Raw genomic sequence first — 9,035 nt, forward strand, 5'->3', positions numbered from 1 at the left:
TTTAAGGACCCCAGTTCAATTCCCCAGAACCCACATAAGCCAGATGCACAAGGGGGCGCATGCATCAGGAGTTCATTTGTAATGGCTAGAGGCCCTGGCACGACCATTCTCTCTTTCTCCCTGCCTCTTCCTCTCTCTCTCCTCTCTCTCTCTCTTTCTCAAATAAATAAATATTTTTTTAAAAAAATTTTGCTGAAAAATATAACCTTTTGCTGAAATGTCAACATAGCCTATGTCTTAACTCTGAGCATAAACTACATGGACTGTGAAACATTTCCTATAGATCAATATGTTAGCAAAGAAAACTTTGAATTTGCTAACTTAAGGGTGTTGATCATGATGTCCGTGCCCATCCTTCTCTGGTAAAATCTCCAGTAGTGTTTTATTTTCTTCATATGAAGTTTTATCAACAACCTCAACCAACAAGATTTTTACTGTGAGTGATGCCACTTACATAATACTCATTGCCCAGACTTCCAGAAGTTTTGTTTTCCATTTCAACCACATAGAAGAGAGACTGAAAGACAAGCGTCAAGGTTTTCCCTTCAACCAACTAAAATAGTATCTGGGTGAGCGGCAGGTAGATAGATGATAGCTAGGTAGGTAGGTAGATAGGTACAGACATACATTCATACACAGATGACAAAGAGACAGATACACAGAGACGTAGATGTTAGATGGAAGGGACAAAGGAAAGAGTAGGTTTTATTTCACAGTATTGGGGATTTAACCTGAGACTTCACAAATCCTAAGCAAGCACTCTTCCTATGATTAATCCCCCAGCCACTTTTTTTCTCTTTTTTTTTTTTTTAATTTTTATTATTTATTTGAGAGCGACAGACACAGAGAGAAAGACAGTTAGAGGGAGAGAGAGAGAGAATGGGCGCGCCAGGGCTTCCAGCCTCTGCAAACGAACTCCAGATGCGTGCGCCCCCTTGTGCATCTGGCTAACGTGGGACCTGGGGAACCGAGCCTCGAACCGGGGTCCTTAGGCTTCACAGGCAAGCGCTTAACCGCTAAGCCATCTCTCCAGCCCCCCCAGCCACTTTTTACTTTGTGTTTTGAGACAAGGTCTCACTCGATTGTCCTGACTGGCCTTGACTCACTTTGTAACCCACGCAGACCTTGAACTTCTGATCCTCCTGCTTAAGCTTTCGGAGTAGCTAGGATCTATAGACCTGCGCCACCAGGCCTGGCTTCTAAGAAACAGATCAAGATTATTTATTAGGATAATTTTATTTATCCTCAATTGTGATGGGCTTATTTGACATGACACGGTGGTGTGCTTGGTGATCTTACATCCGGCTGATGGCCTGGGAGCGGCCAGTAGGTGGCAGCACAAGAGTCAGTCAGCCTTAAAGGAGCTCTCCCCTCAAGAGAGGAAGGAGGGGGAGAGCCAGCCCAGACCGAGGTACAGAAGGGGATTAAGCAAGACTCACTTCTTCTACAATTTTCTTTTTTTTTTTTTTTTAAGGCAGGGTCTTGCTCTGGCCCAGGCTTACCTGGAATTCACTATGTAGTCTCAGGGTGGCCTCAAACTCGTGGCAATCCTCCTATCTCTACCTCCCAAGTGCTGTGAATTTTTCTAGGTGGTTTTGCTGGCCACTCCCTTCAGGGGATAGGAAAGATAGTAACAAGACACAAAAAAAAAAAAAAAAGTCACCCACATACCAGTGCCCTTGCTCCCTTCATGAGCTGTAGTGACTGTTTAACTTTACGTCTTCTAATTCACTTACATTGCAGTCAGCTTGATGTTTTCAAAAAAATATAAATTGAATCTTTTGTTTCTGTGCTTTAAAATCTCACCGGTTTATCCACACTTCTCCAAAACCATCTTCTCGCCTTGCATTGAAAGGCACTTAGTTCATGTCAGCTCTTCTTTTGAAAGTATCCATTGCATTAAAAGTAAATAACACATTTGAGGTTGGGGATATAGATCAGTGGATGAGTGCTTGTCTAGCAAGTACAAGGCCCTGGGTTTGATCCTCAGCACCAAAAAAAAAAATAGTAAAAATACATAATAACACTTCTACCATGTTCAATTTACTCATGTTAAGTCCATCCACACAGTGGGTAATAGATTTCCAGAACGTTTAAATATTTTATTTTTATTTTTATTTATTTGAGAACAGAGAGAGAGAGGCAGATAGATAGAGAATGGGCACACCAGGGCCTCCAGCCACGGCAAACAAACTCCAGACACATGCACCACCTTGTGCATCTGACTTACATGGGCCCTGGGGAATCGAACCTAGGTCCTTTGGCTTTACAGCCAAATGCATTAACTGCTAAGCTATCTTGCCAGAACATTTAAATCTTGCAGATCCCAAAATGAAAAGCACTAAACATTTGCACTTCTCAAATCCCCGGTAACCACTAGTCTACCTTCCATCTGTGGCCTGACATAGGTTTAGACACCTCGCTCACTCAGAATCACCCGGCATCTGTCTTTTGTAACTGGATTATTCTTTTTTTTTTTTTAAATTTTTATTTATTTATTTGAGAGCGACAGACACAGAGAGAAGGACAGAGAGAGGGAGAGAGAGAGAATGGGCGCGCCAGGGCTTCCAGCCTCTGCAAACGAACTCCAGACGCATGCGCCCCCTTGTGCATCTGGCTAACGTGGGACCTGGGGAACCGAGCCTCGAACCGGGGTCCTTAGGCTTCACAGGCAAGCGCTTAACCGCTAAGCCATCTCTCCAGCCCGTAACTGGATTAGAATACTAGAGAACCCTCATGTCCTCTGTGTTGTAGTGCGTAATAGGCTGTCCTTCCCCCCAGCAATGCGACCCTGGCTGCAACAGTAAGGAACCCCCATATGGTGTCCTTAGCGACCACACCTACCATTCCCACCAGCACAACACAAGACTCCAGTTTTCACATGCTTCTTTTGGTTTGGTTTGGTTTTTCGAGGTAGGGTCTCACTCTAGCCCAGGTTGACCTGAAATTCACTATGTAGTCTCAGGCTGTCCTCGAACTCACAGCAATCCCTCAGCTACCTCAGCCTACTGAGTGCTGGGATTAAATATGTGCACCACCAGGCCCGGCCCCTTTCACATTTTCAATAATAGAGGGGAAAGTTCATCAGATCTCCATGGGCTCTTCCCTGGTAGCTAATGGTGCTAGATATTTTTACAGACATCTGCTTGTGTGTCACCTGGGGAAATTCAATTCTACGTCCATTTTTAAATCTGGTTGTTTTTGTGTGCTTGAGTCAAGGCCCTCTTTGGCTTTTCTAGTTATCAAGCCCTTATCAGATACATGATTGGCGATGCCTCCTACATATAGGTTGTTGTTTTGCTCTGATAATTCTGTCCTTTGGTGCATGGTATTAAAACACATTTTTTTTTAAATTTTTATTTATTTATTTGACAGCGACAGACACAGAGAGAAAGACAGATAGAGGGAGGGAGAGAGAATGGGCGTGCCAGGGCTTCTAGCCTCTGCAAATGAACTCCAGATGCGTGCGCCCCCTTGTGCATCTGGCTAACGTGGGACCTGGGGAACCGAGCCTTGAACCGGGGTCCTTAGGCTTCACAGGCAAGCGCTTAACCACTAAGCCATCTCTCCAGCCCTTAAAACACATTTTTAAGGAACTGCATTGCCCTCACTGTGATTATGCCTTACAGATGATCCTTCTACCGAAGATGTGGCACTGGCCCAGTCCTCTCAAGGGACATTAGTTGCTATTCTGCGTAGTACTATAAAAATAGTTCTGTGATGTTCCCTCCATTGAAAATATAAAGTATTTGAGGTGATGGATATGTTCATTTGTGCTATTTAATTATTCTACACTGTATTAATAAATCACAAAATTACTTTGTGAAAAAAACAAAAATAGTTTGTGAAGAGAGGTTTTTTTTTGTTTTTTTGTTTTTTTTTTTTTAAGGTTACCTTGCACACTCTGTGCTGATTTTTTTTTTAATTTTTATTAACATTTTCCATGATTATAAAATATATCCCATGGTAATTCCCTCCCTCCCCACCCCCACACTTTCCCGTTTGAAATTCCATTCTCCATCATATTACCTCCCCATTACAATCATTGTAATTACATATATACAATATCAACCTATTAAGTATCCTCCTCCCTTCCTTTCTCCACCCTTTATGTCTCCTTTTCAACTTACTGGCCTCTGCTACTAAGTATTTTCATTCTCACACAGAAGCCCAGTCATCTGTAGCTAGGATCCCCATATGAGAGAGAACATGTGGCACTTGGCTTTCTGGGCCTGGGTTACCTGACTTAGTATAATACTTTCCAGGTCCATCCATTTTTCTGCAAATTTCATAACTTCATTTTTCTTTACCGCTGAGTAGAACTCCATTGTATAAATGTACCACATCTTCATTATCCACTCATCTGTTGAGGGACATCTAGGCTGGTTCCATTTCCCAGCTATTATAAATTGAGCAGCAATAAACATGGTTGAGCATGTACTTCTAAGGAAATGAGATGAGTCCTTTGGATATATGCCTAGGAGTGCTATAGCTGGGTCATATGTAGATCAATCTCTAGCTGCTTTAGGAACCTCCACACTGTTTTCCACAATGGCTGGACCAGATTGCATTCCCACCAGCAGTGCAGAAGGGTTCCTTTTTTTCCACATCCCCGCCAACATTTATGATCATTTGTTTTCATGATGGTGGCCAATCTGACAGGAGTGAGATGGAATCTGAAGAGAGGTTTTTAAAAAGAATTTTTTGGTGGAAAAAATGGGCTGCTAGGATTTTTGCTGCTGCAAACAAACTTCAAATGCACGAGCCACTTCTGCACTTAGCTTTACATGGGTACTGGGGAATCGAACCTGAGCTGGCAAGCTTTGCAGGTAAATGCCTTTAACTGCTGAGCCACCTCTCCAACCTCTATTAGAGTTTTTTTTTCCCCTTTTTTAAAATAATTATTTCCTAAGAATGGCTTTCCAGAAGGAGTCAATGGATCAAATACTATGAACATTTTAGGATTTTTTTTTTTTTATTTACATGGCAGGGGTTCACTCTAGTCCAGGCTGACCTGGAGCTTACTATGTAGTCTCAAGGTGGACTTGAGTCGACGGCCATCTGTCTCCCAAGTGCAGGGATTAAACACATGTGTCACCACACTCGGCTCCATGTTATGACTTTTTAAATTTGATGCTTAATTCATTTTCTACTAACTTCCTTCACAAGTTCCATTACAATAGTTGCTGTCTGTCAAAGTTTGACTGTGAACCATTTGGCTATACTCACTGCACCTTGCAGTATTGTTCCTCATACCGACACGGCAAGGTAGGAAGTATCACCCTCTGGTGGTTAATGACATAGATCCAGAGACGGTGTGTGAATTACAAAGATCATGCAATTCGTAAATGACAGAATTATCATTCAATGCTGAGAGGGCCTGGCTCCAAAACCAACAGTGGTATTTTCAGGGTATTGCTTGTCTGTATGTGAGAACGTAACACCTCCCGTTCCTTCACACAAGGCTCGATAACTATGCTAGTTTAATGGAAAAGGAGGAGAGAAGTAATATTTTAACTTATTTTTATTCTTTTTTATTTATTTATTTGGCAGAGAAAGAGGGAGATCGAGAGAGAGAGAATGGGCACGCCAGGGCCTCCAGCCACTGCATACGAACTCCAGATGAGTGTGCCCCCTTGTGCATCTGGCTAACATGGGTCCTGGGGAATTGAACCTGGGTCCTTTGGCTTTGCAGGCAAATGCCTTAACCACTATTAAATTATTTTTATATTGTTATTTATTTGAGAGAGAGACAATGGGTATACCAGGGCCTTCAGCCACTATGAATGAACTCCAGATGCATGCACCACCTTGTGCATCTGGCTTACGTGGGTCCTGGGGAACTGAACCCGAGTCTCTTGGCTTTGCAGGCAAAGCTGCTTAGCCTTAACCACTACGCCATCTCTCCAGCCCAGAAGTAATATTTTAATATGCATGCCTTTAATCAACTGCATGGATGACTGTTTTTTCACATTCTATTTAGCCCATCTTTGACCAAATTTATTAGCTACTTCGCACTGTGATCTGACAAGCGGTGGCTGGCTTGTGCTTGCTTTGGCTCATGGTTTGAGGGGAGTCCATCATGACACGTGTTGAGGGTGGGGTCTCCCGTGGCGGAAGCAGCTTGGCCGCAGTGGCGGGCTGCCTGCTTGCATCTCCAGGCAGCAGAAGCAGTCGGAGAACCCAGCACTCAGCCGGCTTTCTCCTCTCCCCTTCTTATTCAGGCTGGGACCCCAGCCCATGGGGTGGTGCTTCCTGTATTCAGAGTGAGTCTCCAGTTGGTCACCCCTGGACACACACACTCTCAGACAAGCCCAGAGGTGTACCTCAGTCTCCTAAATTATTCTAATTTCTGCCAAGCAGATAATGAAGATTAGCCATCCCCCCCAGTGACTATGTCTTTTCTCTGCACATACACTTGTGACAATGAGGGTCCTTACACAACCTCGATCCTTATGGACATTGTGGGGCTTTCTCTCCTGTGAGCCACTGGGTTTCTTCGTTCTTGTTTTCTGTCTCCTGATGGAGCCTTGCTGTATAAGGCCAGCAGATCTCAAATCTCCCATTTCTGACCTCTGTCTCCTTCATGCCAGGGTTACTGGTAATTAGTGCCACTATTCCCAGCCACTACGAACTACTTGTTTGCATTTTCTATCTTATTCTTATTATTATACTGCATCAAATAATTATTTTTCCTATAGATATTAATTCCACGTCTATAATATTTTTATGCTATGATCTATGCCAACTTTTTTTTTTTTTTTGGTTTTTCGAGGTAGGGTCTCACTCTAGACCAAGCTGACCAGGAATTCACTATGTGGCCTCAAGATGGCCTTGACACCACGGCAATCCTTCTGCCTCCTGAATACTGGGATTAAAGGTGTGCACCACCATGCCTGGAAATTTTTTTAAATGTTTTTTAACTTTGTTTTTATTTATTTATTTATTTGAGAGGGGGCGGGGAGAGAGAATGGGCATGCCAATGCCTCCAGCCACTGCAAACGAACTCCAGACACAAGTGCCCCATGTGCATCTGGCTTACATGGGTCCTGGGGAATCAAACTGAGGTCCTTTGGCTTTGCAGGCAAATGCCCTAACTGCTAAGCCATCTTTCCAGCCCAATGTTTTAAATATTGTTGTTTTTTCCTACTTACATCAAAAAGTTCTTAATTTTTTCATGCTTAGTTATATGTTGACAATCTAATTTATAGATTCTTTTATAGTTTCTGAACAGAAAAACTTATTCTAACTTTATCTATGTGTCCAATGAATATTTCAACTTCCAAGATTTTGGTTGTCTAGGATTCATTTTTAATATCTTTTTTGGTATTTTGAGACAAAGTCTTGGATAACTCTGATCTTGAACTTGCTAGATAACTGAGGATGGCCTTGAAGCTTTATTCTCCTGCCTCCACATCCTGAGTGCTATTTGCAGGCATGCACCACCACTCCTAGATTAATCTTCAAATCTTTAACCTTTCTGAAATTTTTTTTGAAACATGATATAAATCCAGATTGATTATATTCCAAATACTAGATGACCCTGCCAGCAGCAGAGGGACACTGCCTGATGCCGCCACCTCCTGTATCCTGAGGAGACCCATCCTGATGCTACCTCCTGTAACCTTAAGGAGACCCTTCCTGATGCCTCCTCCTGTATCCTGAGGAGACCCATCCTGATGCCACCTCCTGTATCCTGAGGAGACCCATCCTGATGCCACCTCCTGTATCCTGAGAAGACCCATCCTGAGGCCACCTCCTGTATCCTGAGGAGACCCATTCTGATGCCACCCCCTGTATCCTGAGGAAACTCATCCTGATGTCTCCTCCTGTATCCTGAGGAGACTCATCCTGATGCCTCCTGTATACTGAGGAAACTCATCCTGATGCCTCGTGTATCCTGAGGAAACTCATCCTGATGCCTCCTCCTGTATCCTGGGGAGACTCATCCTGATACAACCCCTATATTCTGAGGAGACCCACACACACTCTTCTTAGTAACATCTACTTGGGTGAAACCATGGTCTGACTTCACTGCAGCAAAGAATTCCAGGAGAGGTCAGTATCTGCAGATTGGGTTTAGTAATTAGGGTTAGTAATAAAGCATTCAAAGGAAGAAAGTCAGCCTTAAGTACCTTAATAGCCATGTATATGATTTTGTGGCTTTTGAAGTTACATTGCTCAAAGGATATAATTTATAACCAGGTTCAAAGGTTAAGCAAAGTTTAAAAGTCCATCCAAGTTACGCCCACACACATAAATATGCACATAATGCACGTGTACACATATACATGCAAAAAAAGTCAGCGATTGCCGGGCATGGTGATGCACGCCTTAAATCCCAGCACTTGGGAGGCATAGGTAGGAGGATCACCATGAGTTCGAGGTCACCCTGAGACTACATAGTTAATTTCAGGTCAGCCTGGGCCAGAGTGAGACCCTACCTCAAAACAACAACAACAACAAAAAAAATCAGCAAATTTTAAAACTTAAGTAAAAAATACCACATGGATTGTTTTACCTATTTCGCTCAATGAATTTCCTTTTGTTGGGCTAGAGAATGGTTTAGCAGATAAGGCACTTGCCTGGAAGCCAAAGGACACAGGTTTGATTCCCCAGGGCCCACATAAGCCAGACGCACCTGGAGTTCGTTCTCAGAGGCTAGAGGCCCTGGTTCACCCATTCTCTCTATCTGCCTCTTTCTTCCTCCCTCTCTCTCTCTCTCTCTCTCTCTCTCTCTCTCTCTCATTCTCTCATAAGTAAATAAATAAAATTAAGGCTTTCATTTTGTGAATGGAATCTTAATATGGCATATGGAGTACAATGTTCAGCTTTAGGGAGAAAGAGGAGTTCTGAAATGTGAAAAGGTCACATATGTCCTGACCCTGGAAAGCTGGGCCATTTGTTGTGTTAACACTCTTCCCTGAGCTTGCTCTCAGAAAGAGCTGTTTTCTGAGCATTAGTTGGTGTTGCTTTGTCTGTTTATTTTGAGACAGAGAGTCATGTAGCCCAGGCTTGCCTTGAAGTTTTTATGC

Source organism: Jaculus jaculus, chromosome 22 (assembly GCF_020740685.1).
Source record: "Jaculus jaculus isolate mJacJac1 chromosome 22, mJacJac1.mat.Y.cur, whole genome shotgun sequence".
Taxonomy (NCBI): Eukaryota; Metazoa; Chordata; class Mammalia; order Rodentia; family Dipodidae; genus Jaculus; species Jaculus jaculus.